This window comes from Chelmon rostratus, chromosome 7 (genome assembly GCF_017976325.1).
Source record: "Chelmon rostratus isolate fCheRos1 chromosome 7, fCheRos1.pri, whole genome shotgun sequence".
Classification (NCBI taxonomy): domain Eukaryota; kingdom Metazoa; phylum Chordata; class Actinopteri; order Chaetodontiformes; family Chaetodontidae; genus Chelmon; species Chelmon rostratus.
In genome coordinates this window covers 8,503,976-8,514,144 of record NC_055664.1, presented here as the reverse complement: position 1 = coordinate 8,514,144, position 10,169 = coordinate 8,503,976, and positions in this window count along the sequence as shown.

Here is a 10,169-nt window from a genome sequence, read left to right as displayed (position 1 = left end):
CAGGACAACGACCCTCAGCACACAGCCAAGATATCAAAGGAGCAGCTTCAGGACAACTCTGTGAATGTCCTTAAGTGGCCCAGCCAGAGCCCAGACTTGAATCCGATCTGAAAATGGCTGTGCACTGACGCTTCCCATCCGGCCTGATGGAGAATGAGAGGTGCTGCAAAGAGGAATGGGCGAAACTGCCCAAAGGTAGGTGTGCCAAGCTTGTGGCATCATACTCAAAAAGACTTGAGGCTGTCTAAGGTGCATCAACAAAGTATTGAGCTAAGGCTGTGAATACGTTCATGTGAATTCTTAGTTTTTTTATTTTTGATACATTTGCTAACATTTCATAACACACTTTTTTCACATGCCTCTGGAGGGAGCTGTCAAGTATGAGAAAATAGCCCTGATATATATACTTGTTGTATATATGTATGTTTTGTGCGTCACCACGTGAAGGAAAATTGCGTCCCATTGAAAAGGTCCAGGGCTGGTTTGTTTACAGAGGGTTGGATTGAATTCCTTCAGATAAAATAGGACTCATAAGCTCTGGCCCGCATTGAGCATAAGGCATGTGCCGTCAGCTCAGACATGTCGCCTGAAGCTCACAGAGACAGATTTAGGCCTGTGGGGGACTCGTTGCTATGGCATGCAGCAGTGATAACCCACTGTCACCTACCAACACCAACCCAGCCTTCTCCAGTTTCGATCAGATAAATCCTCCCCTTAACAAGGAATGGATTCTCTGGAAGTTGGTCATCCTCAAAGTGCAGTTTTTGCCCTCTGTATTCGATATTATCCATAAAGACTCGACCTAATGCAGCATTTTGTGCGTTCAGTTCATTGGAGCTGTGTTTGTTTACCTAGCGTGACATCTCTCTGGCTCTGAAATGAAGCCGAACAGTATAAATAGCGAACCACTTCATTATGTTAGCCCGTGTCTATTTGCATCGGTGGTACACTGTCGGTCACAGTAGGCCATTACAGCCAATCTTATCCAAACCTTTCTCAGACCTCCAACCAACACTTTCCAAACTGGTTTCCAAGGCAACCCCAACCAGAAGGACCAATTAGAACTGACAATGGATCCCGGAGCACTAAGCTGCCTGGAGATTAGAGGAAAAGAAGACACATCCTCAAAACAAAAACAACAAACGGAGGGAGGGCGCTCTGATCTGCGGGTGTGTCTGTATGCGTGTCGATGTGTGGTGACACACAGCCTTGCGTGAGCGTGCACCTGTGGGCTCAGTTGTGTCTGCTGGGGTCTATCCATTAGGGGGGAAAGATTTAATTAAACCTGCTATGTTCACTTCACCCTCTGTTTCTCTCTCTGTAGGACTGCTGCGTGTCCACATGTGTTGTTAGAGCCACAGGCAGGAAACCGGATCAATAACAAATAGTTTAGAGTGGCTGATGTTTCTTTTTTCTTTTCAGGCCATCAGTGGAGCTGTATGGCCTCTGAGGCACACATCAATCACATGTTGTGTGTGTGTGTGTCTGTGTGTGATTGATCTGATAGCCTTTGTGCTTCAATGGGGGACCTACTTTATTGAATAACTGACACCTATGATCCCATGGTGTTTGTTGGTTATTGTGTGCATGTGTGCGTGTCAGTGTCTGTTTCTGAGAATGTGTGTGAAATATCAAAATCAGTGACCTTTACTGTAAACCCCCGTAGCACACTCCTGTGAGGTGAGAGCAGGCTTTTATTCATTCTAACAGTCACACTGCTCTATGAAGCCAATACACACAAACCTGGTCTAAGCGGAGTTCAGACCAGAATCTAACCTTTTCGTTTCTGTTTGAAAAACTGCTATGCAATAGAGCTGTGTCATTTCTGCGAAAGCAGCATGTAAAGTTTTGTGGTAACTGCAAAACAGAGGTCGTCTCCAGACTCTAAGCTGTCTGCCAAGCTTGCATCATATTGTTCATATGGTAATTATGTAAATAAAGGTCAGAAGAATGGTTCACATTGGCCCCCAAGCTGTAATTCCAAGTCCAATTCCAAGATATCAGGAATTGCAGACAGCAATAATAACTCCCACTTGGTGAAAAAAACCAAAAAGTCACCATCGCTGAATAAAATGTGCATCAACACTAATCCTGTGGGTTCAGCTGGTTTAAAAGGAGCCATACACAGTTCGTAGCTATCTCGTTTCACTTATCAACAAACCCCTTCAAATGTATAACACCACAGAAGTTGCTAATTAAGGCTATTTTGATGTTGGGACTGCAAGGTTAGCAGGTTAGCATCTTCACAGAGAAACAGCTAAATAGACAGTTAAGGATTCAAGATTCAAGAGTCTTTATTGTCATTGCGCATGTCAATGAAATTTTCATTGCAACCCCCATGTTAGGAACAGATGGTAAGAAAGATAAGAAGACTAGAAAGAATAAAATGAAGATAACTACAATAAAATAAAATAAACCAACATGCAATAAAATTATTCGTAAAGCAATTAAAAATATATCAGAATGAAAATATACTAAGGAAATAAAATATACTAAACAATAAACAATAAAATATGGAAGTGAAATGTGAAGGCAAGAGTGCTGTGCCAAGTGAAAGCTAAGCGGTAATGCAGCCACAGCTAGCCTTAACTTACACCGTTTTCCTTAGAGGTTATCTGTAATTGAAAAAAACATTTGAGTGACATTTTAGTAATTAATGTACTTATTCCGCATAATGAGGCAGCATCTACAGTAAATCAAATTATAGAAAACAAAACCCAGCTAAAGACATGCTAATGCTAATGTGATTTGATATGGTTGAGCTAGTCCACATTTAGATCACATATTTTAATTGCATTAAGTAATTTAATACAGGCTACAATGATAATGGGATGGACAGACACTTAGCAAAGTAAACATTTAATCCCTGAACTATGAATATGAAGTTTATTCTTTTAAACAAAGTAGTTCAAATAGACAAGAAAGGACACGTTTTGTGTTTGGTGATTTCTTTTGTTAAAATAGCCTATTCAACTCAGAGTTAAACCATTACAACCTTATTTGATACAGTTTGCCTTTTTTCCAACTCCAGCCCTTCAGTTCCTGCTCCCTGCTTCAGTAGGGCCGATTACTCTCTTGTAAAGACCTCAAATTCCCTTTTCCAAGTTTGGATTTTGTATTTGTTTGCAACAAATAAAGTTGGACTGTGCATCAGTATCTGACCCGTGTCAAGGCCAGTGTGATGCTGCTGTCGGTACTAATGAGCGAGAGCTGGTCTTGCCCCCGGGGTCATGGTCTTTTAACTTTTCTGTGCCCTCACCCCTCCCTCCCTCCCCTTCCTAATTAATTTCCTTTTCTACCCGCAAACTCCTTTGATCCAGTGGTCTGTATTCTCTGCCATTGCCAAAATATTCTGCCCTTTTCTCTCTCCAGCCTGACTTTCTCTCTCAGCTCGTGTCTCTCTTTTACTCCATTGGTCTTCAAATGCTTTAAAGCAGTTTAGGTGTAGCCCTCTCCATGGTAACACCACCTCCCATTCTTACACACACACATTTTCTCACTGTCTCTCATCTCATAATTCTGCCCCTATGCTTTATCGCTGTATACCCTCCCCCTTTTATGCACTCCCTCTCCCCCTTCCCTCTCTCTCCCCTCCTTCTCTCTCTCTCTCACACACACACACACACACTCAGCCTCTCCTGCTCTGGCAGCTGGTCTACTGCTAATGCTGCACCATCCACTGACTGCGAGATGTTCACCCCAGCTTGTAAAGGATCTGCAGGAGAGCCGAGGTAAGGCTTTCACACTCGTTCCCCCTGGAACAGAAACACAGCAGAGATGTTGCTGTTGTTGGCTGCTGACAACAGCTAACTGAAAGCCAAATGACTGATGGGAAACAGCGTGTGTGTGTGTGTGTGTGCTGATTTGTGTGAGAACTCTCCAGCTGGAGTAGGGAGTCAGTGTGAGTTGCAGGTTAGGTATGACACTTGTGATCTGCATGCACACACAATCTTGTGAAGTGTGGATCTGTTTCCAGGCTTCTTTGTCCTCTCTACATTGTCTTAAACTTGAGGGAAATATTGCTCGTGTTTGTATTCATGTATTCATTTGCACGTGTGTGTCTGTGTGTGTGTCTGTGTGTGTACACGCTGTGAGAGAGCCAGAGGATGCCTGGTGGCACGCAAATTGTCTTTCGAGTAATGCTGCAATGGTGCTGCAATGTCTGGTTATGGTGCTACATTCTCTGATGGTTTATGACACCATGTTGTGTGTGTCTGATTGCAGGGGGATGGTGAGTGGGGGTATGAAGTTCGGTTTCTGCATATGTGAGTGGGTGGATGAGAACAGTGTTTCTTAATATTGTCAGAAATCCAACTCAAAACACTGGAGGAGGAAATCCAAGGCAAGCAACAGATTGAACAGCATTCACAGAAATAAAAACAAACATTTCTTAATGTGTATTATCTTTAGTGGTGTTATAATTAGTATTATTATGAGAAGAAGAGGAATACGTGCACATGAATTATATACAAAATTTGAGTGTTCTGGCCTGTGTGTGAGCCAACGGGTAAATGTCTTCATGCATGCAGAAATTTTTTAGCATGCGTGTGCGCCAGTGGGCATTCATTCATGGTCCCGTGCATATAGAGTACATGGTCAGTGTGTGTAATATGTGTGAGCAAAAGTGCCCCTGAAGAAACATGGTTTCTACTGCATGCAGCGCAGAGGGAGGAGCGCTGCGTGTGTGTTAAACATCTTCCATCCACTTTCATCCATCAAGCGATGAAAGTGCTTTAGTTGTTCCTGCAGAAAAGTGCTTTTATTCTATTTCATTATGTTCTGCTGAATTTAAAGTGAAACTTAACAAAATTCTTCCTCCAACAATGAAAAGTTGAATATATAAGCAAAAAAAAAATGCACCCTTGTTCCATTCAGTGCACTCTGGGCTTTTGCCACTATAGCCTTATTTGGTCTAGTATGGCCATTAGCTTATGGTGCCTATTGTTAGCTAATTTTGATAAACTTTAGGTAGATATAGCTGGACATTACTGAAGTACACTGACTTTCTCACCCATCTACCACCGTGACACTACATGTAAGCTTTAGGCCATTGCTCTGCAAAAGTTACATTGGGTCAATTTTCAGAAAACACTTCTCTGTTTCCTTACACCTATGCACTGTCAATGGTGTAAATCTAACGAGGAAGCACATTTCTGACCTTCAGTATCCCTGCATTTGTCTTTTTTGTAGAAAAGTGTATCAGACTGATTTGGTGGAAAACTGTGCTTCATTTTTTGCACATATACAGCAAGTGCCAGCTCACACAGAGCGGTGCACAATCTGTAAGTGTTTTGCTTTACCACAATGAAAAGTGTTCAATATGTTGTGTAAATCATGTCATGAGGGGAGACGTGCTTAGTGTGGAGTTCTGCCTTCAGCTGGAACCTCCAAGTGTGAATGGTCTGCAATTACTGACTTTGGAGTATTGATTTAGGCTGTGGAGCCCCTATGGCATGCTCATGTCAAGGCAAGTTTATTTGTATAGCACCTTTCAAAAACAGGGCAGTCCAAAGTACTTTGCAAGAGGTGTAAAGACAAGATGAAACACCTAAATAGGACTTGTTGTAAGATTAAAGCAAAATAGAAGACAAAATAAAGTAGAATAAGAGATTAAACGGTAGAATAAAAATGTCTGTGCTGCTACAGTGCAGTGCTGATATGAATAAATGGTCCCAGTATCAACAAAAGAGGCAAAAAGAGACTCTTGACACAGCAGTCCCACACTAAGCGGCTTGGCTTGTCACAGTTCTGCAGTGTCGAGTGGACGGCTGGTCCCGTCGGCAGCTCTGTGCATCTGCTGCTGATTCCAGCTCAAAATAGATGGTGGCTAATCTGCACCTCTCAGGTGGAGTCCGTTCAGGATTTGTCCCAGTTACTCAAATGTGCACGAGCATGCACACAGATATGCATTTGCACATACTGTCCACGCATGCATTCCTATGGTGATTTGTGCTGCCAGTGTCAGCACATCAGCAAAGACAGCAGAAAAACCTGGCCAGCAGAAACAGGAATGTCAGTTTGTCTCTTTTATGTTGTGTTTATTTTTATCTTTGTTTACCCCGATTCTTTTTACACTATTTTAGTGAATTTCTTCTTTGTGCCCACGCTCTCTGTCTCATCTCCTCTGTCCCTGTTATGACTTGAGTAAACCACTTGAGAGCTGAACTACAACTCAGAGAACACTACACACACCCTGTCTTCTGTCCTCACACCTCTCCTCTCCTTCCTCTGCTCGTCATTAACCATTTTTCATTAATCCGCCCTCAATCTGCCAACACTTCTCACTTCCTGTCATCTCTCCCTCCCCCTTTCCCTCTTACACCTCCGTGCCTCCCTCCGTCACACGTGTTCCCGCCATCATTAAGTCTCATTTCCAGTCAGCTCCGATCGTGCCTCACCCTTTCTTGGAGACCTCTTCCTCTCCATTAATCCGCCTCAGTGTTCCCTCACCTGCTCTGGTGGCGAGATCAGTGCAAACTTTGATACGGTGGCACGAGTCACCACAGCTGCAGAGGGGATTTGCTTTAAACTTCCGCAGCTTGTGTTTGTATTTGTGTGTTCCCATTAAGTGGAAAATGAAACGGTGTGAGGAAATTGCTGTGCTCTCAGAGCGCACCTGATTAAATTGTTTTTGTGTGGGCTGAGGGTTCGCAGTCGTCCCTGTGGGTGTTTCTGATTGAGTTCACAGAATCTTGGGTCTGTGCATTGCTCTTTATTGCCTGCCGGAGCTGCAGTGTAGGGGAAGTACATGATTTAAATGGCTGTTTTTCTCTGATCAATGTTGTCTGGAAGAGTGAACAATGGGGGGAGAGTAGGGCTGAAGGCACCGTGGAGGCCGTGGGTGGAGGAGGCGGTCTGTGTGTGTGTGTGTGCGTGCGTGCGTGCGTGCACATGTCACAGCTTGTTAATTGCGTGCATGAACGTGCACACCCGTCAGCATGAGTAAGTGCATGCAGCGCTGTATGTACATATCTATGTGTATCTAGTCTGTGATCGTGTGTGTGGATGTGTGCACTCATTTGTGCACGTGTGTGTGATCTGGAAGAGTGGGTGTATGGGTGGGCTTGCTGTCACTTTCACTAAAATCCACTGACAGAGAGAAGGACTATAGGGGGGAAATGTAGGAAAATAAAAATAGAATGCAAACAAAAAGAAGATTTAATGAAGAGTGATAGACTGAGGACCATGAAAGATGAAGACGGTTAAAAGAAAGTGAGAAGCAAAACAAGCTGAAGGAATGTTAAAAGATACACAAGAAAACATGTATATCTACATATTGTTGTGCACTTTCCTGTACCCAAGGAAGATTAACAGTCCCGTGGTCGCAGCAGGGGGACCCTCATGATGAAGGTGTAAGTCGATGATGTGATGATTGCTTTACTATCGGTTGAATAAGATCATTTTCAGTTGATTCTCCTTCATCAGTCACGTCTGTGTTTGCCACATAAATGCAGACCACCGCAGATGTATCATTACAGCAAAACACTACAAAGCTCTCCTTTAATAACAGCACAACAATGAATGCTCTGACAGATTTGCAGCCGTTGAACCTGACGACCGTAAGCACATTAACTCAGTATTGTGATGGAGCGTACAGTCGTTTCATATTTCCATTTTCATCTCCTCTCCGCTACATTTCAGAGCCAAATATTATGCTTTTACTCCACTACATTTCTTTCACAGCTTCTGCTTACTTTAAAGATTAAGATTTTACATACGAAAAATCTGATCCTCATATAATACGTGATTAAACTACATGATATTCAGTAAGGTAGTTAAATTTAGCCCCACCTCCACCAGCTACAACATGAAATAGCGCTTCCATGTAAAACATCAGTAATAATAATCCAAGAATAGAAATAAACATATAACTCTGACACTTCAAGGTGTGCAGTTATTTGTTGTATCCTTGAGGCAATGCAAACATGTGGATAACCAAGACAAGGTAAGGTTTTTTCTTAAAATTGAGTTTTGAGGACTAAAATTTCATGTTGTTATGGTAAATAGGGAGTTGTAAGGATGATGTTGACTTCCATGATTGGAATAACTGCAGGAACCAAGTACTGTAATGCACCTTGCATCCAAAATATTTGTGTTGTGTCTGTCCATGTATGAAAATTTCACGAACGCTGAAATGCATCAGCCCTCAATATGTCTCTGATAAAATCACAGTGCTTGCAGAAAACAAGAGCTCATATCAGTTCATATCAGAGGTTGATTTCTGTACAGCATGTTCCTTTATATTCCTGTGCATTTTTATTTGTGTCTGTGTATATCAGCAGGAGCATTTTCCTCTTATCATGTTCAGAACAACAGATGGATCATATTTCATCAGTCCATATGGTGTTCTTCAGAAGTCTGGTCACGGATGTTTAATAACTCTTACTATTCCAGCATCAACTTAATTATGTGATTAGCTTGAGATATCATGTGTTTTCATGTATTCATAATCAAATTATCTCATAATCGTTATATAGCAATGCATTTATACATTCATTTTGATTTAAAGTTGTAAATTACTTAATTAATTTAAATATTTCAGTTGATTTGGCGCCACCTGTGGTTAATGGTGGTAACAGCAAGTGTGGTTTTATATTACAGGTCAGATTCTGCTCACTCCTTGAACTGCTACTTTGTAAGAAATAATCAAAATTTAAGAGCAACGGGTGTTTTTTTTTTCACGGCGCTGCACATAGTGTGAGTGTGTGGATTCATTTACCAGCTGAAATCAAACTCAACGCAAAGATCCTCCAAAATCCAGAGCGTGATTTTGAACTTAATAGTTTGCAGCAAAAACAATTTCCCTAATAAAGTGGTGATCTCCAGAAAACAGCTGTGCTTTAAAGGTTCAGTATTTGGGTTGGGTGATATACGCTAAAATTTGTTTTGTAATTGAAGTAACGTAATGTATGTAACTTACATACTTATTTTAAGCTAAACAAGTCTAAAGCTAAACAAGTACTTTTGTTCACTAAACTTTAACCAAGTATGTTTCAGTGCCTTAACCGAACCAAAGTGGGAATATTTCACAACATTAACTGCTGTGTATGTTTTTTTTTTGCTAACTTGATGGCGATCAAGTCACATGTGAAAGTATTCAGCCTCTGGCTGCCGTTGCTGGCCTCTTTGTACTGCTGGGTTAGCTCACTGAATGCCAGTCTGTCGCCCTCTTTCTCTGGAGGCAGAACATTAAATTAGCAAAAAGTTCTGAATTATTGTTTGGCTGTTGTTCAAATGTAGGTTTGATCCCTCTGCGCTCTGTGTATGTGAGTATTCGTATGAGCATTATAATAGACGGTGATGGTTGTGGTCGAGACAGGAGCCATTAAAGCAGAGCATCAGCTTAGTCTCTCAATCAGCAACCCTCCTGGAAAACCTCATATGACTAAGCAACCTATTAGAGACACAGGAGGGAGCAATGGATGGATGGAGGGAGATAGATGAAGGAAAAGAGAAAGGTCTCTCATGTCTGTCTGGGCACATATCACCCCCTGGGAATCCATCTAATGACTAAATACCTTATTACATCGTGGGGAGTGAGATGGAGGAAGGGCGAGGAGACGAGGAAGGAACAGAAGTAATAAAGATGGAAACATCACGTCTCTTGTGGAGTCTCACTGGAGAGAGTTATTGAGAATGAGATGAGAGACTGATGGGAAAGACAAAAGGTTGAGATGAAACGAAAGAAAAGGTGAATAAATGAGGTTTGTGAGACATTGATAAGTCCTGTAAGTGAGACAATAGTGCTTTCATTTTACACATACTTCACACAGGCATGCTCATTGCCTAGTTAGCATAAAACACAGACAACGTATTTTTTCATGTACTGTTAGTGGCATCTGGGCAGAGCCGGACAGTTTTGATGCTTTGTGTCATGGCTGTTGGAAATTTGTGCCAACACACCCTATTTGTTGTACTCAAAGCACTAAAAATGACATTTAGTAACACTAATAAACAGTATCTTTACAAAGGCAATGACCATGTCACTCAAGATTTTCTATATTTCAAATAAGTCCTAATAAATTTTGCTGACAGTGTGGTCACTGCATTATCCTGCACAACTGGGACCATGTTTTTGGGAAGATATATTGCACGACACTAAATAGGAAAATTTAACATTTACTGATTTGAGTCAACTGAACCTCTAATGTGCCGTCAGGTTTCACTTA